Raw genomic sequence first — 24,232 nt, 5'->3', positions numbered from 1 at the left:
TGATCTGGCTTTAGGAAACAGATATCATGGTGGAAATGTCTTCTCTGTCTCTCTCCCTTTTCAAGACCCCATTTAAAAACCCTTCCACTGAGTAATTTTTCATTATTTTGAAAAAAAAGTGAAAGAAAATAGAGAAAAGCATAACCCTGCTCATAGCCGCAACTAGAATCCACATTAACATTTTCTCATATTTATGTCAGATATTCCCAATAAAATAGGAATAAGCCATGACGGATAGAGATCAATTCCCAAGATCTGCCCCCCATCCCACTTCCTGGATCCTGTCCCCAGGGGCAACCACAGATTGTCCTCTCAAATCCATTGGCATGCTTTCAGCTGCAAGGGACAGAATTCCCTTCAAAGCAGCTCCTCGTACAGCTGAGCAGCTCTGCCATGTCATAAAGAAGCAGGCTCTTCCCTCTCTGCGCTGGTGTCACTCTGAACTTCCCATCATCAGTGGCATCCTGCTGGCTGTGGTCACAGAGTTGTATTCGGTCACAGGAGGTGGGGATCCCATCAGGACTCTTGCTGGAACAGTGTTTCACACTTCAAAACATCTCCTCCAAAAAGGTATGAGGAGATTCAAAGATCCATCACCTCCAGCTGCCATGCACCCTGGGCTGCACCACTGTCTCCTTTCTGATCCATTGTGGGTTCAGGAGGATTTTTTTTTTTTGTCTTTTTTGTCTTTTTAGGGCCATACCCACGGCACATGGAGTTTCCCAGGCTAGGGGCTGAATCAGAGCTGTAGCTGCCAGCCTACACCACAGACACAGCAACGCCAGATCCGAGCCAGTCTGCCACCTACACCACAGCTCACGTCAATGCTGGATCGTTAACACACTGAGCAAGGCCTGGGATGGAACCCACGGCCTCGTGGATACTGGTTGGGTTTGTTAACCACTGAGCCATGACAGGAACTCTCAGCTGGATTCTTGGTTTTCCTTAGCAGCTACAACTTGACATGTGTCTCCCAATGGCCTTGAAAGCTCCCTCTCCTGGCTGTGGGCACCTTCTGTACTTTTGCCCAGAATCTCATTGTCTTCAGCATCCTAAGCCTGATCAGCTCTCTGTCAGTCACCAGCGCCACCAGGGTCCCTGGTCATGCTGTATAAGCAGGTCACCAGCAGCAAGGTCCTGGACATGATAGTGGCCATTAGGGGATGAGGTTCTTCCTGTACAACAAGACCATCGAGGAGTTCCCTGTCGGCTCAGTGGGTTAAGGATTGGCACTGTCACTGCAGTGGCTGGGGTCACTGCTGTGGTGCATGTTCAATCCCTGGCCCAAGAACTTATAAATGTCATGGGTGTAGGGAAAAAAAAAAATTTTTTTAAAGACCACTGTGGATTTCCCTTTGTGGCGCAGTGGAAACGAATCCCACCAGGAACTGCAAGGTTGCAGGTTCGATCCCTGGCCTTGTTCAGTGGGTTAAGGATCTGGCTTTGCCGTGAGTTGTGTAGGTCACCAACATGGCTCGGATCTGGCATTACTGTGGCTGGGGCATAGGCTGGCAGCCATAGCTCCGATTAGACCCCTAGCCTGGGAACCTCCATATGCTGCGGGTGTGGCCCTAAAAAAAAAAAAAAGACCATTGTTGTGCAGACCAACAAGCTGGTAATGTCTTCTCCCTATGGTGACTGGGTACAGACACAATAAGGAGCATCATAGAACAGAGAATACCCCAGGGACATCCCCAAATGCCATCATTGTTCTATAAATGGAGATGATCAATATGCCCAAGGCAATACCTTTATTTATTTTTATTTCCCCAATACAATTTTTTTCCTACTATACAGCAAGGTGACCCAGGTACACATGCATATATACATTCCTTTTTCTCCCATTATCAGGCTCCATCATAAGTGACTAGACATAGTTCCCAGTGCTACAGAGCAGGATCTCATTGCTCATCCATTCCAAAGGCAATAGTCTGCATCTGTTAACCCCAAGCTCCCCAGCCATCCCACTCCCTCCCCCTCCCCCTTGGCAACCACAAGTCTCTTCTCCATGTCCATGATTTTCTTTTCTGTGGAAGGGTTCGTTTGTGCTGTATATTAGATTCCAGTGTAAGTGATATCATATGGTATTTGTCTTTCTCTTTCGGACTTACTTCACTCAGGATGAGAGTCTCTCGTTCCACTCAGGCTGCTGCAAATGGCATTGTTTTGTTCTTTTTTATGGCTGAGTAGTATTCCATTGTGTATATATACCACATCTTCTTAATCCAATCATCTGTTGATGGACACTTGGGTTGCTTCCACATCTTGGCTGTTGTAAATAGTGCTGCAATGAACATGCGGGTGCATGTGTCATTTTCAAGGAAAGTCTTGTCCGGATATATGCCCAAGGGTGGCATTGCTGGGTCATATGGTAGTTCTATGTATAGTTTTCTAAGGTACCTCCATACTGTTCTCCATAGTGGTTGTACCAGCTTACATTCCCATCAACAGTGCAGGAGGGTTCCCTTTTCTCCACAGCCCCTCCAGCACTTGTTATTTGTGGATTTATTAATGATGGCCATTTTGACTGATGTGAGGTGGTATCTCATGGTAGTTTTGATTTGCATTTCTTTAATAATCATCGATGTTGAGCATTTTTTCATGTGCCTGTTGGCCATCTGTATATCTTCCAACCAAGGCAATATCTTAATGGAGATTCTCAGTACAGCTGATAGAGTCACCCAAACTTAAAAATTTGCTCTCTCTCTCTCTTTTTTTTTTTTAAGGGCCGTGCCTGCGGCATATGGAGGTTCCCAGGCTGGGGGTCTAATCAGAGCTACAGCTGCCGGCCTATGCCCTAACCACAGCAACACCAGATCCGAGCCATGTCTGCGACCTCACCACAGGTCACCACAAACTTAAACAATTTGAAACATAGTATAGGAGTTCCCGTTGTGGCTCAGTGGTAATGAGCCCGACTAGGATCCATGAGGACTTGGCTTCCATCCCTGGCCTCGCTCAGTGGGTTAAGGATCTGGCGTGGCCGTGGCTGTGGCATAGGCCGGCAGCTGTAGCTCTGATTCAACTTCATAGCCTGGGAACTTTCATATGCTGCAGGTGTGGCCCTTAAAAAAGACAAAAAAAAAAAAAAAAAAAAAAGGCGGGCGGGAGTTTCAGAGTTCCTGCTCATGCATGGTGTCTCTGCAACATCAGGTCACAGATTGGATCCATGGCCCAGCACAGTGGGTTAAAGGAGTTGCCACAGCTATGGTGTAGGTTGCAATTGCAGCTCAGATCTGATCCCTGGCCCAGGAACGCCATAGGCCTTGGGGAAAAGAAAAAGAAAAGTTTCAACAACGCCAGCAAAGAGTCCTGGATCCCAGGTTGCCCATCAGAGAAGCCTTGCATCTCCCAGGAACTGGGCTTTAGACTTTCTGCTCAGTTATCAGCTGAGATGGGCTAAAGGGAAGCAGAGGAGCTTCCTCTGCTTATAGGAACCCTATAGACTCCACAGCTGCCGCCCTCAGCAGTCACCATCCCTGCACTCAGAGATCTGGGTGGTGCATTTTCCTGGCTGCTGCATCCCACCTGTTGTGCTACGTGGATGCCGATGAGCTTTTTTTTTTTTTTTTTTGCATTCTCGACATATGGAGATTCCCAGGGTAGGGGTCCAATCAGAGCTGTAGCTGCCGGCCTATGCCACAGCTATAGCAATGAGGGATCCAAGCCACATCTGTGACCTACACCACAGCTCATGGCAAAACCAGACCCTTAACCCACTGAGAGAGGCCAGGGATCCAACCCAGGTCCTCGTGGATACTAGTCGGGTTTTGTTAACCACTGAACTCTGCCAACAAGCTCTGAAGAGGGAGGTTAGTGGAGCCAACTATAGCTCCCCTCCCCACTGCTATACTTGATCTCAGGAACGTACCTGGTACTCACCCCTTCCCCCCACCACTATCCATTCTCAATTATCCACACCATCAACTGTCACCTTGGCAGGTCTTGATGGGTCACCTGGCGGTGTGACCCCAACCCTTCAGTCCTAGGGGTCTAAACTCTTGGTTATCATAACCCAAGGATCACTGGATTCCACATGTATTTCTGCCTGCTCCCACTTTGTGAAAGCAGCTCTGCCTTCTTCTCATAACTGATCAGGATACTTCTAGTAGCTTCTAGTAACTAATCAGGGTTAATTACTACATCCAGGACAGCAACTCCTCTTCTTGCCTGCTGGTCCCAGAACACGTGGAGTCCAGAGTGCCCTGGCAGCAGCCATAGCTTAAATTTTAATGGAACCTTTGCTGTGTCCCTTGTTCCTTGGTAAGAGTGTCCCCCACCCCCCACTTTGGGGACCAGGGCTTCCCACCCTGCAGAGCTCAAGGTGGGGAGATTTGATTACCCACAATGCATCTGGCAAACCTCTGCTAATCACAGCTGTGGGAATCAAATCCACAGTTGAGGAATCAGGGGCGGCTTCTGCAGGAGGTGGCCTTGAACACATCTCAGGCTGGGAGCATCTCAAGGCCTGAGTCTACCTCTGCCCCTCCCTAGGCCTCAGTTTCCCCATCTGTAAAAAGAGGACTTGCTGTCTAAATTTGAATGTAGCTGCCAGCCAGTACAGCCACAGCAATGCCAGATCCAAGCCACATCTGCGACCTACACCACAGCTCACAGCCATGCCGGATCCTTAACCCACTGAGCTGCTCCAGGGATGGAACCCACATCCTCATGGATACTAGTCGGGTTCTTAACCTGGCTGAGCCGCAGCAGGAACTCCTGAGACTTAGATTTTTTTCTTAAAAGTTTAGGTAGAGGTTGGAGGGAGACAAGGTAGGAAGTAAAGCAATATTTTCCCTAGCAGGGGTTGCAGACGGATAGCCCATGGACTAGATTTGGCCCCCAAGAATGTTTTATTTGGCCTATTCAGTATTTTGGAATTTAGAGAATTCGTTTCAAACATTTAAAAGCTGGAAAATGTTTATGTTAGAATGTAGATTTCCTCCTTAAAAAAAATCATCTGTCCACACGGGCCCACAATGCTCTAGGTTGCTTCATCTCCACTGTTCCCCTACCTTACACCTGACTGCAGTCACTCGTTTATGTGACCTATAAGCATTTGAGTTTGCCATCCTTGGTTCTAAAAGTTCTAGAAATGGGGGCTGTGTGTGTGTGTGGGGGGGTGTTGGGAAGAGTGTGCTGGGTTGACTAATAGAAGGCGCAAGGGGTGTGAGGGGCTTTCTTTTTAGGGAAACTGCCTAGGTGAGGCTGAGAAAGAGGTCCTGGGAAGATGAGCTGTCCCTATCTCATCTCCATCCTCATCCCCCACACTTCCTTCCAGGCCACCAAATTCCAGTTACCAAACAGATAATGGTCCTTCATTCCTGGGGAGTGAGTACCTTTGCATATGCTGCTCCCTCTGCCTGAAATCCCCTTTCCTCCCTTCTATGTGGCGAGCACTCTGCAGCCCAGCTGCCACTCATGATTAGCCACTGCCTTTTAATGACAGGGCTCAAAAACGTAACGTGGGCTGGACATGACCCTCGAGGCTTCAGTTTACGACCTCTTCCCTGCGTAGACAGTTAGTTCTCTGAGGTCCTGCTCGGTTGGATGGATGGATGAATGGACGGACGGACGGACGGATGAATGCATATCCAATTGCACAGCTTGGATATTTCCCTCCTTGAAAAAGACACAGGCTCCGTCCCCAAAAGAACAGACTGGGACAGTCTGGGGCAGTCTGGTCCCGCAGGGGCCGGGAAGCTGGACCAGGTGACCCTCTCAGACTCCCCCGTGTCCTCGCTAACCTCGTTCTCGCCCCCTTGTGGGCTCTGACCTAGAAAAGATGGGGGGTGGGAGGAGGGAGGAGCAGCCCACGGGCGCTAGGACCCAGCGCGGCCGGAAGGCGGGGTGGGGGCGCCGCGCGCCGCTCCCTCCGCGCGGGGAGAATCTGCGCCCCGCGGCGCGCGGCGGGAGGGCGCGGCGGGAGGGCGAGCGCGCGGCGGGGCTTGTGCGCGTGCGCGTGGGCGCGCGCCAAGCGGGGCGGACAAAGGGGCGGGCGGCGGCGCGCGAGCCGGAGGGCGGAGCCGCGGGCCAGGCGGGCAGGTGCGCGCAGGCCGGAGGGCGGAGCCGCGATGCCGCGATGGAGCTCAGCCCGGGCGGGCGCCGGGACCGGGGCCCGAGCACCAGGCGGGGCGCGAGCCGGAGCCGCAGCCAGAACCCGGACCAGGCCGGGGTCCGGGACCGCCGGGCCGGGCTGCTCGTAGCGGCGGCGACGGAGCCCCCCAGCGGCTGAGGGGCTTCCTCCCAGCTCCTGCCGGTGGCTGGGACTCAGCAAGCCCCCGCAGCCGGGGAGCGCGGGGATCCCCCGACCACATCCAGGACCGAGAGACCCCCCTAGGAAAGCGGGTAGCCCCTCCAGATCCAACAGAGTGACTCCTCAGCTGGGAAAAGCGGAGACTACCTCCGTCTTCAGAAGAGAGCGACCTCCCTGCAGTACCGCGAAGACTCCCCCTCTTCAGTCTGGGCCCCCACAAGACCTAGAACGCAGTGACCCCCCCCGTCTGGGATTGTGGGGATCCCTTCTCAAGATCCTGGCCGTCACAACTCCACACCTCAAGACACGAAGACCCAGCTCAGAACGCCCCTAGATCAGGGGTCTTAGACACCCCCCCCGATTCCGGCGCACAGAACCCCCAAATCTAGGGACCCGAGGACAGCAAGCGCTCTTCCTCACCAGCAAGAGGCCTCGGGGACCCACCCCCACCCCCACCTCAAGGCTCCAGAACCGGGGCGACTGAGCCCCTCGCGGCGCCCTTCTCATCCCAGCCCTTGGTTGTGGCGCCCTGAGCCCCCCGGGCCGGGCTGACGACGAAAACCGAGACGGCGCCCAGGCCCCCTGCCGCGGCGTCCCCGCGGCCCCAGCCCAGGTAAGCCGGGCCCAGGTGAGTGGCTGCCGACGTCCCTAGCCCCGCAGGTGGGGAGGGAAGTATTGGGTGCGCACTGCCCCCTCCCCAGCGTCGCCATGGAGCTGAGGCTGAAGGACGTCTCTTTGTGTCTCGCTCGGAGGAGCCGCCCCCTCCTCCTCTCCCTTCCCCCACCCCACACCCTGGCCTTGGGGCTTGGGCGCAGCTTCCTGGCCCCGCGGGGCAGTGGTGGCAGAGCCCCTAGCGCCGGGGAGAAGAGGGTGGGGAGGCCACCCCCCAAAATGTGAGCGTGGATCCTCGGTCCGTGAAGTATATATACCCCTCCCCCCGAGGCTAGGCGGAGTTCTCAAGTGAAGTCCGTCTTGGGAAGAGAAGATCTGGGGTGTCCACAGGTGAGGGAGCCTGCCGAGCGTGACCCCAGGGTGATGGCTGGGGGGTGTGGGTGCGTGTCTTTGTCTGTGAGAGGCAGAGAAGGGGTGTGTTTGAGAGAATGGGTGGGATTCCCTTATTTTCTCTGTGATTCCACTGCCCCCCCACCCAGGCTAGTTGGCGGGGTGCGGGGTGGGGTCTTCCTCTCCGGTCCATACTTTGTGCTCCCTGCAGGACAAGGAAGGGACAGATCCTTTTCAAAGTGAGGCGCTGGTTTCTGGGGAGGGAAGTCTGGATGAAGAAGCCATTTCAGGTCAGGGCACCTTTCTGTCCCCATGTGCCCCAGGGACAGCATACCCAAGGCCCTCCCTTCTCCTCCTGACCTCTAGAACACCCCAGGCCAAACCTCAGGCGCCGTCAGTGTGTCCCGGACTACCAAGGGACCATTCTAGGTTGTTGCTTTAGCTTTCTAGGCGGTATACAAAGCACTGCCCTAGCCTGGCCCTCGGTGAGGTCCTGAACCCCAGCCCTGCAGCTCTTGGGAAAATGAGAGACCCAGGGCATGGTTTATCCTGAAATTCTGGATCCGAGGTCCTGAGAAGGAGCTGGACCGAGCTGAGGGAGCCACCCTGGGCTGCTAGGGTTTCCACCAGCTTCTTTTTCTCTCTGAGCCCTCTGAAGGCAAGCAGTGATGGCTGAGGCAGGTAGGACTCTGGGTACAGGTAGCCTCACCAGGAGTTCCTTTGTTCACTTAGTCATTCAACAACACTTTAGCTCGTGTGTGTGTGTGTGTGTGTGTGTGTGTGTGTGTGTGTGTGTGTGTGTGTGAGAGAGAGAGAGAGAGAGAGAGAGAGAGAGAGAGATGTGCCAGGCACTGGAGTCAAGGTCCTTTCTCCCACTTTGTACCAATCTCCTTTCCTGATCTTGCCTGTTCCTCAGATCCCGGGACTGTTCTCAATTTGTCCAGACCATGCTTGGTTAGACCAGTTGAGGTGGGTCTGGTCAGGCCCAGCTGACCAGTGCTGATGCCACATCTGAAGCACTCGACCCCCATCCTGCTGCAGACTTGGGGGCTTGGAGCCTGGGTGGCGGGTTCCTCTTCTCCCAGCTTCCCAATACCAAGCGCCCCCACCCCCACCTGCTGCTGGCCTTGACCCAAGGTAGGATGTGCCCTGCAGAAGAGGTTGGGGTGCTCCCGGACAGACCCCTGGCAGCCCTGCCTGCAGTTTCAAGGACAGTTGAGTTAGTCCCCCTCAACACAGGCGGTGGGGGAGCCACCTGCCCTGAAGTCTGGATGACCTTGGGCAAGCATGTGGCATCTCCCAGAGATAATGACAGAGTGAGCCACTCACTCTGCAGCCGGCGGGGTGGATGTGGCTCGCACTTGGGCTGCAGAAGCATCCAGGTGTGTCCTTTCCGTCCCTAACAGAGTTCCTGTCCCCCAGTGGGTTCCCAGGAGCCTAGGGCTTCTGCGGAGGACCCACCAGCAGAGTGGAGCGAGAGACTAAAGAGCGGAGGTTTGAGTCATTGTGATGAGGCAACACTGTCAGAGACCAGAGGGGGACAGGGAGTAAGACCTCCCCTCCTCCCTAACCTGCAGAGGTTTCCCCACTGAGTCTGGAACAAAGCGCAGTCCAAGCCCTTGGCAGTGTGCCCAAGGCCACCTGCCAGGGGTCAGCTCCCGCGCCTCCCTCTCCATCCTCTACCACCCTCTACCACCAGCTCACCTCCTCCATGTGCCCCAGCTTCCTCCCTCTGCCCCGTGCTCCTCCCCTGACCTGAAAAGGCCCGCTCTGGTTATAGGATGGCTCAAGAGTGGCCTCTGCTCCCACCTCCCCCTTTGAGCTGACCTGGGCTGGCACAGAGTGGCGGCAGAGTCGGACTGGTCGATGGGTTGATGGCTTGGAGGTGGTGGGTGTGAGGACAGTGCTCCAGGACACGGGGCCAGGTCTGTCCCCACCCCGCTGCATCCCCTTTGTCTCAGCCAGCGTATTGGACAGCACAGGTTGGAAAACACAACTCCTAGACACATTTTGTTGATCCAGTGTCTTTCTCATGTTCGCATGTGTTGCCAACGCTGAACAACCATACCGTGTCCCATACAGATACTGATTTGGGCATCCTCTTGAAAAATCAGATGCTGTGACAAGCCCAGACTGGAGCCAAAGAATGATGACCTCCTTTAGACTGGCTCTTCCCCTCCAGCTTGTCCCAGGCCCCGCCTGGCCTGTTCACTCGTGTACATGACCTGCTGGCCCTTTTGGAGGCATGTGGCTTTGCAGGCCTAAGGTAGAGGCCGGAAAATGTTTGCTCAGAGGGTGACCTTCGTCTCGGTGTGTTTCGCCGCCATGGGCACCCCCTGCCTCCCCCATGGCCAGGTTAGAACATGCACAGCGCAGAGCTCCTCCCGGGTCTTGAGGGCACAGTGGGGAAGTGAGCCTGAATCCCTCCAGCTGGAAGCATCAACATCCTGGTCCCACTTTCCACTCTGGGCCCTCTCTTATGCCCCCTCCCTGATATTAGAAGGATTCAGTGGGAGTTCCCATCATGGCTCAGTGGTTAGTGAATCTGACTAGGAACCATGAGGTTGCGGGTTCGATCCCTGGCCTTGCTCAATGGGTTAAGGATCCGGCATTGCCGTGAGCTGTGGTGTATGTTGCAGACATGGCTCGGATCCTACGTTGTTGTGGCTCTGGTGTAGGCCAGCGGCTACAGCTCCAGTTGGACCCCTAGCCTGGGAACCTTCATATTCCGCAGAAGCGGCCCTAAAAAGACAAAAAAGCAAAAAAAAAAAAAGGATTCAGCCAGCCAAAACCTGTTTTAACTGTCCCCTTTGCCTGGGAGCAAAAGTGCAAGGTTCTAGGCTCAGGTCTTGGGGGAGGACGGCCCTCTGGGCCTCAGTTGTGCATGTGTCAGGGAGGGATTGGACCAGAGCGTCTCTTAGCTATAAGCTTCCTCCTTGTTCTGACTTTCTAGGACTCAGTCCAAACTGCTCTAAGTTTGGGTCAGGCAGGAGAGGGAGGGTCCTAGATGCAGACGTCACTCAACAACATTGACATACCCGGAGTTCCCGTTGCGGCTCAGTGGGTTAAGAATCCGACTAGTATCCATGAGGAGGCGGGTTCGATCCCTGGCCTTGCTCAGTGGGTTAAGGAACCGGCATTGCCGTGAGCTGTCGTGTTGGTGGCAGACGAGGCTTGGATCCGGCGTGGCTGTGGCTGTGGCTGGCAGCTGCAGCTCCAATGTAACCCCCAGCCTGGGAACTTACATAAAAAGGGGGAAAAAATACATATGTGTATTGATATACCCTCAACATGATAGAACCCAATGAGTGATACAAAGTAGCTGAGCCAAGGATCAGGAGTCAGCACTGGGCCTGGCTGAGAGCACAGGCTCTGGACTCCACCTAGGTTTGAATCCCATTGAGCTGCTGTGTGACCTTGGGTGAGTCCCTTAACCTCTCTGAGCTTCAATTTACTTATGTGGAAAATAAGGATAATACGCTGTGACCTTGGGCAAATCCCTTAACCTCTCTGAGCTTCAATTTACTTATGTGGAAAATAAGGATAATACACTGTGTGACCTTGGGCAAGTCCCTTAACCTCTCTGAGCTTCAATTTACTTATGTGGAAAATAAGGATAATACACTGTGTGACCTTGGGCAAGTCCCTTAACCTCTCTGAGCTTCAGTTTACTTATGTGGAAAATAAGGATAATACCTACCTCAGCGTCAACAGGGGGATTAAGTGAGCTCAAGCATGTAAAGGGCCTAGGACAGGGTCTGGCATGGGAAACGTGCCCAGTAACTATTGGTTACTGAGGCCCTGGCAAGTGGGTGAATTGAGTCACCCTTGGTGGTAATGCCTTGGTTTTCCTGTAGCCGGTCTGGGGAAGCCATAGGGCTTTTGGTGCTAACCCTGTGGGTGTTTGAGAGGCGGTATTTTGAGGTACTTAAGAGCCTGCCCCAGAGTTCCTTTTGTGGCTCAGCTGGTTACAAACCCAATGAGTATCCATGAGAATGCAGGTGGGATCCCTGGCCTTGATCAGTAGGTTAAGGATTCTGCGTTGCTGCAAGCTGTGGCATAGGTTACAGATGTGGCTTGGATCTGGTGTGGCTGTGGCTGTGGAGTGAGCCAGGAGCTGCAGTTCTGATTTCACCCCTAACCTGGGAACTTCCAAATGCCACAAGTGTGGCCCTAAAAAGCAAAATAAAAAAAAAAAAAAGAGAGAGAGACAGAGAGAGCCTGCCCGTGCTGAGGTTCAAGCCTGAGAGCCATTCTAGAACCTAGTCCAGAGGCTTCGCTGGAGGGGTAGGATCCTTGGCAGCTGTAGCTGAGGCCTTCTTCCTGCCCAGAGCTGCTTTCTTGGTGAGGTGCCTGCCTCTGTCCCCAGGCTTCTTGCCCCGAGGCAGATGGGCCTCAGGCCAGAGCCAGGACCAGCATCTCCAACAAACTCAGTCTTCTCCAGATCACTCCCCCCCCAACTCCCTTGGTCCCCCTTCCATGTCTCAGGATGCTGTGGCACTTAGGCCTGGTGGGGCCCCTTAGATCCCCCTGTCCTGTCCTGTCCCCCCTCTCCCCACCCTCCCCTTCCCCACTCTCCCCATCAGAGAGCTTGGACACAGTCTGGAGAGGGGACAGGTCCAGACTCCCAGCTTAGTCCCCACTCCTGATCCCTGGAGCTGTGCAATATCAGGGTAGGAGGGAAGCCCTTCCCCACCCCCCTACCCCTTTTTTAATTAAGCATAGTTGACTTATGCTGTTGTGTCCACTTCTGCTCTGCAGCAAGGTGACCCAGTCATACAGATACCCACATTCTTATTTTTTTATTTTTAGGGCCACACCCACTGCATATGGAAGTTCCCAGGCTAGGGGTCGAATCTGAGCTACAGCTGCTGGCCTACAGCACAGCCACAGCAATGCAGCATCCAAGCTTTGTCTGATCTACACCACAGCTCATGGCAACATTGATCCTTAGCCTACTGATCAAGGCCAGGGCTCAAACCCTTGTCCTCATGGATTCTAGTCGGTTTCCTTACCACTAAGTCACAATAGGAACTCCTGTATTTACATTCTTTTTCTCATATTCCTCCCATCATGTTCTCTCCCAAGAGACTGGATCTAGTTCCCTGTGCTGTACAGCAGGACCTCATTGCTTCTCCATCCTAAATGGAGTAGTTGGCATCAGCTAACCCCCAATTCCCCGTCCATCCCACTCCCTGCCCTTCTCGGGAAGCATTTTTCAGTGTCCAGTGCCCCATGCTGGCCACTGGACATCCTTTCTCATTTAGCGCTGAGGACACCACCACCCAGAGTGGGGATTTGAGCCCTGCTCCATGAACCCCAAAGGTTTGTGTGAAACTGGCATCAGACTGCCTCTACCGCTCGCTAGCTGCGCGACCTTGGAGGAGGCAGTGTCCTCCGGGTGCCTCCATTTCTTCTGATGTGGAATGGGAATAATAATAGCTCCTTCTGCCTAGCGTTATGGAAGGATCAAATGATAAAGCACTTTTAGCTGTGCCTGCTCCTTAAGTGTTGGCTTCTTACCTCCGCCACACCCTGCCGGGGTTTGCAAATGACCGGGTCCAACTCCATCCCCACCCCCGGCTCCCCACGGTACACTCCTTCCCTGTGGCTTTAGCCAGTCCTGGGAGAGGCAGAGAGTGTTCCAACCGCCTCTGGGTGTTGGGATGGCCCCGAGGGGCAGGGGTGGGGACTGGGCAGGACAGGGCCCCCTCTTCTTCCTGATCGGGTCCTGTAGAGGCTACAGACACCCCCGCTGCAGGGTAGCTCCCCATCTGTTGGGCCGCCCGCCATAGCAGGAAGGCTTCCTACTCCCTCGAACCGGGGCCCACAGTCCTGCGAGGCGATCATCCCGGGACCATGAGCTTGGGTACCTTTCAGCCCTGGTCCCAGGTGTCTTCAGGAGGGGCAGTGGGGCTGGCAGGTAACATGGTTTTGTGGCCAAAAGCACAACTTCTAGATCCTCTGGGTGATCTTGGGTAAGGTGCTTGGCCTCTCTGTGCCTCATCCTTCAGCTACAAAAAAAGGGGATGAGGGAGTTCCCGTTGTGGCTCAGCGGTAACGAACCCACCTGGTATCGGTGAGGATGCAGGTTGGATCCCTGGCCTCTCTGAGTGGGTAAAGGATCCGGTATTGCCGTGAGCTGTGGTGTAGGTTGCAGATAAGCCTCGGATCTGGCGTTGCCGTGGCTGTGGCCTAGGTCAGGAGCTGCAGCTCCGACTCGACGCCCAGCCTGGGAACCTCCATATGCGGCGGGTGCGGCCCTAGAGAAAAAGAAAAAGAAAAAGGATGGTACTTACTAGAACCTGCCTTTGCCTTGAAGGGTCTTGGTGAGGATTAAGTGATGAAGTTTGTACCGTGCCGTGAATGGCACGGAGGACTCTCGATGGTTCAGTTCACGCTTAGCCTCAGTCCTCTGATGCCCTGAGCAGAAAGGGGATGTTCGCCCCGCCTTTACAGGTAAAAACAGTGGCGGCTCGTGATGAAGATGTTTATTCAAGCTGCTGTATCTGGGACTCGGAGTAGATTCCACCCGCTCTCCCGTCATTCACATACACACAGGGCACGGCCAGTCAGAAGGACCTGGCAGGACCCAAACTGGGCTCTGGCCACGTTCCTGGACATACTGCTTGGCTTCTCTGCCCACACACCTCTTCTCACCTGGGGCCACAACAGGTGAGAGCTGCAGCAGGAGGAATCTTCGAAGGATGCCTGTAAAGCTCCCCTACTCCTTCCTCCCTCAGCCTCTACAAAGACAGTGGTAGGGGTTCCCGTCGTGGCACAGTGGTTAACGAATCCAATTAGGAACCATGAGGTTGTGGGTTTGATCCCTGGCCTTGCTCAGTGGGTTAAGGATCTGGCGTTGCCATGAGCTGTGGTGTAGGTCGCAGACACGGCTTGGATCCTGCGTGGCTGTGGCTCTGGTGTAGGCTGGTGGCTACAGTTCTGATTCGATCCCTAGCCTGGGAACCTCCATATGCTGTGGGAGTGGCCCCAGAAAAGGCAAAAAAAAAAAAAAAAAAAAAAAAAGGCAGTGTAGGATGCTGTGGGGAGCTGGACTTGGTGGGAGTGGGCGACTCTGAGTGCAATGGGGTCAGGTTCCTGCCATCGCTTCACCTCTCGGGCTTGCACACAGGCTGGCTTCAGGAAGGGTTTGCTCGGGTTCAGAGCCTGGAGGGCCTCTCCTCTGAGGTCCTGCCCACTGCTCCCTATGCCTTGTCCCTCCCCTCCTCTCTGGCGCCTTGCCCCTTACCCCCCACTCTGCAGCCATCCTGGCCTCCTCACTGTCCCCTGAGCACTCCCAGTCCAGGCCCCCCATGCCTCTGCCAGGAGGGCTCTTCCAACACAAACCCCACACTCTCCACGTGCTTGCGGCCTTCTCAGTGGGGCCTTTCCTGACTTCCATCTGCAACTTCATTCCCCACCCACAGCATGTCCTTGCCTCTCCCTGCTGTGTTTTCCCCTTTAGGACTCCTCACTGTCCGACATACAGCTCTTAGGTCCATTTGTCCTTGTCCGTCACCAAACTAGAATATAAGCTCCTTGAGGACAGGGCTGATTTTTGGTTCAGGAATGCCTTCCAGATTCAAGCACAGAGTAGGTGCTCAGCCAACACTGATGGACTGTTCTGGAGCCAGGCAGGTCTCGCTAAGCCACACCCTAGCTGCCACTGGACACATCACTTTTTTTTTTTTTTCAATCACTGCCCCTGCGGCATATGGAGAACACTGGATCCTTTCACCCACTGCACCGGGCCTGGGGTCAAACCTGAGCCTCTGCAGAGACCCGAGCTGCTCTAGTGGGATGCTTTTTTTTTTTTTGTCTTTTTTGCTATTTCTTGGGCCACTCCCGCGGCATATGGAGGTTCCCAGGCTAGGGGTCTAATCGGAGCTGTAGCCACCGGCCTACGCCAGAGCCACAGCAACGCAGGATCCGAGCCGTGTCTGCAACCTACACCACAGCTCACGGCAACACCGGATCGTTAACTCTAGTGGGATTCTTAACCCACTGCGCCACAGCAGGGACTCCCTGGACACATCACTTAATCGTCCCTTCTCTGCGTCTCAGCATCCTGGGCTGTGCGGGACATAATGGGAAGAGCAGCTTCTCCTAAGATGGGCGTGAGATTGGAGTGAGTCAATATGCATAACGTACTTAAACTTTAAGTGGCTCCTAAATGTCAGCTGTTATTAATAACACTTTAACCTGTACCATCGTGAACCCTATTTTTTCTGATGAGAAAGGCGCAAAGCCAAAACTTTATGGCCAGAAGTGGTGGTGACCTGATTCAAGGGTGGCTGAATCTGGGCTCCAGGCTCCGATGCTAGGCTGCGTCCCCGCTTCATTCCTGGGTCAGGGGCTCAGGGAAGGGGAGCAGGTGAGGGCTGTAGCTGGAGAAGGGTTTATCTCTTCCGAGAGCTTCTGCTCCCCCAGCCTGACCGGGGGCTGCTCCTTGTCCACTGGTGGGACACCGGGCCAAGGCCCCTGAGTTCGGGGCTGCCCTCCTCACCCAGGCAGCAAGCCTCAGGCCCCGTCCCCCACCCACAGGGGCTAGGCAGGGTCTGGCTGGGGAGAGCAGAGGAGACTGGAGGGCCTCTTCCCGCTCCGGGTACCAGCTGCAGGCGGGAGGCATCGCAGGCTATTGAGAGCCACCAGAGATGTGCCCTCGCCAGCTGGGAGGGGAGGCCAAGGCCAAGGCTGGAGCCAGGAGTGGAGTCTCACTGCGCTGGGGACCCCGGGTGGCCCCTGGCAGGGAGGGCAGTAGGAGGAAAGCTGTGTCCAGCCTCGGCTGCTTGATCTTGGGAAAGTCTCAGCTCTCCCCTCAGTCTCCTCATCTGGGAAATATGGGACCTGGGCTGCGTCGTTGCCGAAGTCCTTCCTGGCTCAAGCAGATTCAGGAGGCTTAGGAGAGTCAAAATGGCCCCCATTTCCAGCATAGGAAACCAAGGTTCAGTGAGGGTATGGCCTCACCCACAATGGTGCAGACTCATCCAGAGTTTAGGATGGAGGGAGTTCCCACTGTGGCTCAGGGCTAATGAACCCGACTAGCATCCATGAGGATGCCATTTGGTCCCTGGCCTCTCTCAGTGGGTTAAGGATTTGGCGTTGCTGTGAGCTGCAGTGTAGGTTATCACTGTGGCTTGGATCTGATGTAACTGTGGTGTAGGCTGGCAGCTGCAGCTCTGATTCCACCCCTAGCCTGGGAACCTCCACATGCCACACGTGCAGCCCTGAAAAGGAGAAATTAAAGAGTCCAGGATGGAATCGAGGTTTCAGGCCCTTCTGTCCAGCAGGTTCTTACTGAGCACCAGCTCTGTGGCTTGAGGAAGTACCCCTTTAATTCTGACAGAAACCCACCATGTTCAATGGGCATTCTCACCCCATTTTGCTGATGGGCAAACTGAGGCTAAGGCAGGTGATACAACCTCCCCATGACCGCACAGGAAGAAGGGAGGTAGCCAGAATTTGCACCAAGAAGGGACCACGAAAAGATTTGAGAATATTCTCCTCCTTTTGAGCCAGAATAGAATGTTTGGTGGGGTCTGCATTTGTGTCAAAGGACCAAGGGGGAGGGTGAGGACTTACCTGGAGTCTCTTGTGAGCTCCCCATGGCCCTGACCCCTTAATGTGCGTGGAAGTGCGCGTGTGACATTTTTCAGAGGACACAGTACTGAGACTTGGTGACCCGTGAAGGGATATGAAATAGCTCATTTTGTAGATTGGAAAACTAGAGAAGCGGGGGCAGGATGGGGCTCCTGGGGGGACCAGCAGCCGAGGCCAGAGCTTTCCCAGGCATCTCACACAGACTTCTTTCTGGGGCCAGAGGGCCCAGCTCTGGACACCTACCCACCCCCTGCCTCCCCTCCCCATGCCCTGGCAGCAAATAGGAGCGGCCACCTGTGAACAGACTGCTGTCCTGGGGTGAAAAACATGATCCCTGGCCTCGCTCAGTGGCTGCAGGATCAGGGACAGGGGTCAGGGACACCCTTCAGAGAAGGTATTTAGTGGCAGAGAACCAGACTGGGGCACTGGCCTTGGGGGCGCAGCAGGAGGGCTTCCCTCGGGGGGCGGGTGTCAGGGAGGCTCCCAGCTGCCCCCACCTTCCTGGGCACAGGCCAGCTCCACGTGGGAATTCAAGGCCACTAAGCTGGGCCACTCCTTCTCCCCAGGCCCCTCTTGGGGGATGCCCGCCCTGAGGGAGTGGGCACGACCTTCCCTTGCACTCTCCCCTGGCATTGTCTAGACTGCAGCCATGCTGGGCTCCTTGGACTCCCCAGAGCCTACAGGATGGTACCAAGTGCAACGTTCAATTCTCACCCTGCCCCCCATTCGCTTAGTTCCCGCTTTGCTTGGAGAACTTAGTTCTTCAGACAGTCATTTGTTCACTGATTTGTTAACCAGCTATTTATTAAGTGCCTACTGTGTGCCAGGCACTGTGCCAGCTGCTGGGACAACAGCCATGAACAAAGTCGCTGCCCTCCCGATGCCTAAGTTCTAGCGGGGAACAGAGACGGTTGACGTTATGCTGGACCGTGATCCGCTCGACTGGGGACAAACTAAAGCAGAGAAAAGGGAGCACAGTCGGAGGGCCCTAGCTGAGAAGCTGCCGTTTGAGCAGAACTTGGAGGAAATGAGCCATGTGGATCTCTGGGGGCAGAGGGAACAGCCACCAGGCAGGGAGCTGGCGTGTTCGCGGAACAGCGGGAAGACCAGCAGGTCTGGAGCAGAGGGAGGAGGAGACGGGTCAGAGGGGTGAAGTGAGGGCTGCTGTAAGGGCTTTGGAACGAGATGGGAGTCAGTGGAGAATGTTGAGCTGGGATGTGAGGTGTCATGTGATCTGATTGGGATTTTTTTTTTCCCCCCGCACTTGTGCCACAAGGAAGTTCCCCAGGCCAGGATGGAACCCACGCCACAGTTGCAGCCTGCGCCACAGCTGTGGCAATACCAGATCCTTAACTCACGGTGCCACAAGGGAACTTTCCTGACTGGGATTTGATGGGCTCCCTGGCTGCTGTGTCAAGAGGAGATTGAGGGGTGTGGGGGGCAGTTAGGAAGTTACTGCCGTAGCTGAGGGCCCGTGAGGGAGACCAGTGCGGTGAGAGCTGAGGAGGGAGCTCCAGCATCTACTCCAGGTCTGGTTGATTCCACAGCTACTTTATGCAAATACAAGCCAATGAGGGACCTGTTCTGGTCTTCCTCCACTTTAAAGTAACACACTAAACAAAGTCTTGGGAGCTCTGGGATGCAGGCTCAATCCCCAGCCCGGCACAGGAGGTTAAAGATCTGGTGTTGCCGCAGCTGCCACTCAGATCTGATCCCTGGCCCGGGAACTCCATATTGCCATGGGGAGGTCAAAAAAGAAGCAGCAAAAACAGGAAGGGGCCAGGGACACAGCCCTCTGGGGGACATCGAGCGTGCTACAGAAATTTCAGATGCACTCAGCCTTTAACCTGGCCACCCGTTTCTAGAACGGATCATATGGCCACAGCTGCACACAGCAACTTGACTTAGGTTCAGGGCTACTCATTGTAGCAGCAACATGTTGAACACACCCAATATCTCTCCATGAGGATCTGGTTAAATCAAAGCAGTGCATATACCTATACACACCTTTTCAGCTCTGGGGACCTGGGTGTGGCTTGTCAGCAGCCCCTCCAACCTGCTGCCCCAGCTTCCTCCGCCCCCACCCAGCTTTGCACTTAGTGCTCAGCTGGCCCGGGTGCTGTCCACACCTCTGGTGCTGAATGGTGGTGCTGGAGGGATGCCTGGACTGCAAACCAGATACCAAGAGTAGGGAAAAGATACAGCAGGAGACATTCAAGGTTCAGTGCCTGGCTCTGCGTCTTGCCAGCTGAGTGACCTTGGGCAAATTGCTTAACCCCTGTGAGCTCGATATCCTTATGAGTACAATCGGGTTGCTGTCGAGATTGAATGGTCGTTGTAAGGTACAGCATTGGCAGTTGAGAAAATAAATGATCATTGAAATGATTGTTTTAGAGCCCGTAAGCATAGTGGTTACACTTCGGGCACTGCTGAGATCCAGCCTGGATTTGAATCCTGGCTCCTCTACTTCCCGATGGATGATCTTGATCAAGTGACATGACTGTTCCCTGTCTCAGTTTCCCTGTCTGTAAATTGGAGTGACTAGCAGTCCCCGGTTCATCGGATGCTGTGAGGATGAGATGAGTTAATTTACATGAGGGACTTGGCACATGACGGGTGTTAGCTGTGCTATAGCTTTCCTCTCCGTCGTCATCAGCCCTCTCCACATCGCGCGCCAGCCTCTCTGTTCACGTGACCCGTGTCCCTCACAGCCACTCCCGTCTTTGCTGTGTTGGGGCTGGGGCTGTAGGAGGAAGGCAGTACTTTGCCTTATAGACAGCCTGGCTTCGAGCCCAGCTCTGCCCCTGACTTTCTCTGTGATTTTGAACAAAATTTTGATTTGGTTTTCATCACCGTTCTCTCCTGGCCCTCAGTCTCTGCACCTGTAAAACAGGGCCCGTGATATCGCACACAGGTCCCTGGGGAAATAGCTATGTGCCTGCCGGGTCATATCCTGGAAAGCTAAGATACAGAGTTACAGCTTACCAGACACCTAAAAGAATTATTCACCCGGCATTTGTCACCCCTGGCTAAAGGCTAGGAAGATGAAAGCATGGGGCTTGCTTTCAAGGATCGTGCAGGTTTCTTGCTAGATTGTTAATCCTCTTCAAGGCCCATTCATGTGTCACCGCCTCCAGGAAGGCATCCGGATTCCCACCGCCAGCGTTCTTCTTGGAAATGTTGGAGCGCTGATCATAGCCTTTCTGGCTTCGTGCTTATCTGAGGCCTTATTTTATTTGCCTCCTTGATTTGTAGGCTCCTACCCTCTGTCTGACCTACTCCCCCCTGTGCCAGCGCCCAGCGCAGTGCCTGGGCTCAAGTAGATATGCCTGTCTGGAATCTGTAGGCTCTGAGTTACATAAATTCAACTCTAACTGGTTTAAGCCGAAAAGGAAATGTATTGGAGTTCCCATCATGGCTCGGCAGGTTAGAACCCAACTGGTATCCATGAGGATGTGGGTTCGATGCTTGGCCTCACTCAGTGGGTTAACCCTCACTCTGGTGTGGCTGCAAGCTGGGGTGTAGGTCGCAGACTCGGCTTCAATCCTGCATTGCTCTGGCTGTGGCATAGACCCGCACCTGCAGCTCCGATTCGACTCCTAGCCTGGGAACTTCCATAGGCTGCACATGCGGCCCTAAAAGAAAAGAATAAAGAAAGAAAAGGAAATGTTTTGATTCATGAAACAAACATTCAAGAGTATGATTGGCTTTAGGCATGTCTGGAACCAGGTGCCTGGGGTCTGGAGAAATCTCTCCATCTTTCAGCTCTGCCTGACTCTTTGCTGCTTCCCTCTCAGCCAAACCCTCCCCTCAAGGTAGCCTCGCTGGCTCCCAGCAGCGCCAGGCCTGTGTCCTCCAGCTTTGCAGCCCAGGGGTCAGAAGTTATCTTTTTCAGCGCGAGTCCTAAGGTGAGGTCTCAGTAGCTCACCCTTGGTCACACATTCATCATTCATCTCCGAACCAGTGGCGGTGACCTGGTGGATGGGATGGATCCCTGGCTGGCCGGCCCTGGGTCAGGCCCGTGTTTGGCCAGGGTGGAGTCAGCCCTACTGAACCACTGGACAGAGAGAGGGACCATTCCCCAAAGACAGGGAAAGTGATGCTGGGCAGGAGAAAACCCCACAGGCTGATGCCAGAAGCCGCAGAAAACACAGGAGCAAGGCAAGGATCGGGTCAACTCTGGTCTTGGGACAGTTTCTCAGGCCACACTGAGGGGGAGGACTAGACGGGAGAAACCTGGAGGCAGGCAAGGAGCATGTGGGGTATGGAGAGCTGGCTCAGCCGCACAGGCTCCGGGACTGAATCTCCAGCCCCTCTCTTGACACAGAAGCAAAGTGAAGCAGGTGAGAGAGGCCAGAGGGGCTCCCTGTCCCCACTCAGCACCCGCGGTCCCACCCCACAGCTGCTCTCTCACAGGGACTTCTAACAATAGCGTAGACCCAGAGAGGTGACCCACCCAGGCATGGTCACTGTTTAATGTCATCCTTCCAGGCTAGGGCTTTCTTAAGACTACCCTTGGGGTTTGCCCATGCTAAGGGCATAGCCTGGGTGCAGTGACCTGAAGGAGGGGACCTGGGCCTGGAGACAGAGACTCTTAGAATCCCCAAATGAGAGTAAGAAAGGCCTGGCTGGCTCGGTCCAGCCTCAGCCCCCTCTGATTCCCCCCAACAGATGGGCTTCTAGTATCGGCTTCTCTGCTCCCAGCATCAGAGAACGCACTTCCTCGCGGCTGTGAGGCTGTCAGACAGTGAGAACTGCCTCATTTTCGAGCTGCCGTCTGCCTGAATCTGCCTTTGGGGGCCTCGCAGGACACAAGGCGTAAGAGCGTGGGATCTAAAGCCTGATGGACTGAGTTCAGAACCTGCTCTGCTAATTCTTAGTTCTGGGGCAAGTTACTTGGCCCATCTGTGCCTCAGGATCCCTTTCTGTGAAATGGGATAATAATAGTAGCCCCCACCTCCCAGGCTTGTGATTGTTAAGTTACTTAACCCAGGGTTAGCCCACCACCGGCATACAATAGACGCCCAGTAAACATGTCTCCTGCAAGACAGGTTAAGAGCAGGCTCCGTTCTCTTTACAGACTGGTCGCCCTCTACCCATTGCTGTACCTAGATTCTCATCACTTGTTTGCCAGTGTTCTCACCATCAAGGTTACTTTCTCTGGCCACCTTCCAGGCCAGTAGACACATTGAGGTTCAAGTCTTAGCTCTTTTGCTTACTCGCTCCATAACCCTGGAATTGGGGCAGCATTAGCTGCTGTGACAAATAAGCCTCCTGTGTCTCAGCCACCCAAGAAGACAGAAGATGACGTCTGGCTCACAGAGCGCAGAGCAGGTAGCCCTCATCAGCAGGAGGCCTCCCACCTCCAGACGACCCAGGCTTCCCCTGTCTTATCACTCCACCACCGTCTTTCAGAGGCTTGGAGTCCTCTGCATCAAGCTAGCTTACAGAAGAAGAGAGAGAAACTTTAACCACTCTTAAAAGCCCCAGCCTAGGGGTTCCCGTCATGGCTCAGCAGAAATGAATCTGACTAGCATCCATGAGGAGGCAGGTTTGATCCCTACCTTGCTCAGTGGGTCAAGGATCCCGCGTTGCTGTGAGCTGTGGTGTAGGTTGCAGACCCAACTTGGATCCCATGTTGCTCTGGCTGTGGTGTAGCCTAGTGGCTATAGCTCCGATTCCACCCATAGCCTGGGAACCTCCATATGCCGTGGGTGCGGCCCTAAAAAGCGTACCCACACCCACACACACACAAAATCAGCTCCATTGAGGTAAAACTTGCATATCTCCAAACTCCCCCATAACAAGTGTACGGGTCAATGATTTAGTGAATGTATAGAGCTGTGCAACTGCGGCCACAGTCAAATGGTGCTATCAACTTTGTGGATGAAGAGCAGAGGCCTGAGAGGTTGACAACCTCCTCTGTTTATGGTAGAGATAGCCATTGGCTCATAAATTCTCTGTTCTCTCTTCTATAAAACAGAGCTGTTTAGGAAGGTGGCTGGAAGCTCCCTTGCATCCAGGTGCGGTCACCTGGTGTGGCCACCCGAGACTGGTTTTCCCCAGCGGCCTGTGTACAGAAATGAGGTGTTACTTCTAGGCTGGGGCTTTTTTTTTTTTTTTTTTTTTTTTTTTCTTTGTAGGGACGCACCCACAGCATATTGAGGTTCCCAGGCTAAGGATCAAATCAGAGCTGTAGCTGCCGGCCTACACCACAGCCACAGCAACATGGGATCGGAGCCAGGTCTGGACCTACAGCACAGGTCACGGCAACACCAGATCCTTAACCTACTGAGCGAGGCCAGGGATTGAACCCAAGTCCTCACGGATGCTGGTCAGATTCATTTCTGCCGAGCCACAATGGGACTTCCAATTAAGCTGATTTTTAAAAATGGAAGTCATCTTGCCCCCTTCTCAGGGTGCTTAGGAGGACCCAGTGAGTGAAAAATTTCCTGGCTGGCACGTGTGTGTGTGTGTGTGTGTAGCAGAGAAGGGGGTCCCACCCAAAGGCCTGAGTTAGGTTACACTTTGGGCGTTGTTTTCATGAAAGTGGCACCTGGCTCGAGCTGCCCGCCAGCAGGAAGTGGTAGGTGGTTCAGTCTTGTTTCTCGCTCAGGAAACCCCGCCCCCCCACCTCCGTGGCCCCCTCCCCCGGCAGCGGCAGACCCAGCCCGCAGAGCCAGAGCCTGTGTGGTCAGAGCCCCAACCATTGTCCTGAAGCTGGGGTTACACCCTCCTGCCTTTGGCACTACAGATGGGGAATCGGGGGCCTCCCTCGGGGCCAGTGAGAACATGTACTTGAGGTGCAGGTCACGTGGGGTCCCCTGGGACAGCACAGTCAGCTCGGATGTGCACAGATGCAGAACCCACTCCCTGGGGGAACAGAGGTCAGCCAGAGGCCTCCGCTGCACTGCCTGGGCTGGGACGTTCACGGCCTCAAGTCCATGTCTGCACCTCCAGGTGGGGGCAGGGATGATGAGGAAGGTGAAATACTTTAGGGACTTCCCGTTGTGGTGCAGCGGAAACAAACCCGACTGGTATCCTTGAGGACACGGGTTCAATCCCTGGCCTCGCTCAGTGGGTTAAGGGTCTGGCGGTGCCATGAGCTGTGGTGTAGATCTCAGATGCGGCTCCGATCCTGCCTTGCTGTGACTGCGGTTGACGTCTGGCAGCTGCAGATCCAATTCAACCCCTAACCTGGGAACCCCCATGTGCTGCGGGTGTGGCCCTAAAAAGAAAAGAAAACCAAACCAAACAACAAAATCTTTAATGCCTACAACCCCCAGTGAGGCCGCCACGTCTCATTTCACTCCCTGGGCTCAAGTCCCCCCTGAAAAAAGGAGCCGGTGCTGTTGTTACGGGACTAAGCGA

The 24,232-nt window shown here is 54.4% G+C and overlaps 1 protein-coding gene across 4 annotated transcripts in view; it reads left to right on the top strand.

The window, feature by feature from the left end:
- SBK1 (SH3 domain binding kinase 1) overlaps positions 1–24,232 on the top strand; it is a 58,288-nt gene that overhangs the window by 23,473 nt on the left and 10,583 nt on the right. The window contains exon 1 of one of the 4 annotated variants that reach the window (XM_021086434.1): positions 6,023–6,869. The exons of 2 other annotated variants lie outside the window; for them this stretch is intronic. The gene's annotated coding sequence lies outside the window, so the exon portion shown is untranslated. Of the gene's footprint in view, positions 1–6,022; positions 6,870–6,909; positions 7,259–24,232 lie in introns of those variants that run through there. One more of the 4 variants, XM_021086436.1, reaches the window with a different exon arrangement.

Source organism: Sus scrofa, chromosome 3 (assembly GCF_000003025.6).
Source record: "Sus scrofa isolate TJ Tabasco breed Duroc chromosome 3, Sscrofa11.1, whole genome shotgun sequence".
NCBI lineage: Eukaryota > Metazoa > Chordata > Mammalia > Artiodactyla > Suidae > Sus > Sus scrofa.
This window is presented reverse-complemented; position numbering and strand designations above follow the sequence as displayed.